Source organism: Lupinus angustifolius, chromosome LG03 (genome assembly GCF_001865875.1).
Source record: "Lupinus angustifolius cultivar Tanjil chromosome LG03, LupAngTanjil_v1.0, whole genome shotgun sequence".
NCBI lineage: Eukaryota > Viridiplantae > Streptophyta > Magnoliopsida > Fabales > Fabaceae > Lupinus > Lupinus angustifolius.
This window is the reverse complement of record NC_032011.1, coordinates 11,971,398-11,971,721: the sequence shown is the minus strand read 5'-3', so window position 1 is coordinate 11,971,721 and position 324 is coordinate 11,971,398.

The window sequence follows — 324 nt, the reverse complement described above, 5'->3', positions numbered from 1 at the left end:
TTTGAGGCAAATAAAGTTGAAGATTGTGTATACCATAAGTTCAGTGGGAGTAAATTTATCTTCCCGGTATAATATGTCGATGATATACTGCTTCCTAACAGTGATATGGGACTATTGCATGAGACCAAGAGATTTCTAACGAAGAATTTTGAAATGAAAGATCTTGGGGAAGCTTATTTTGTATTAGGAATTCGGATACTGAGAGATCGCTCTCAAGGTATCCTAAGGTTATCACAAGAAAGCTATATAGATAAAGTCCTAGACAGATTTGGCATGAAAGACAGTAAACCAGGGGATACCCCCTATAGCTAAGGGAGACAAGTT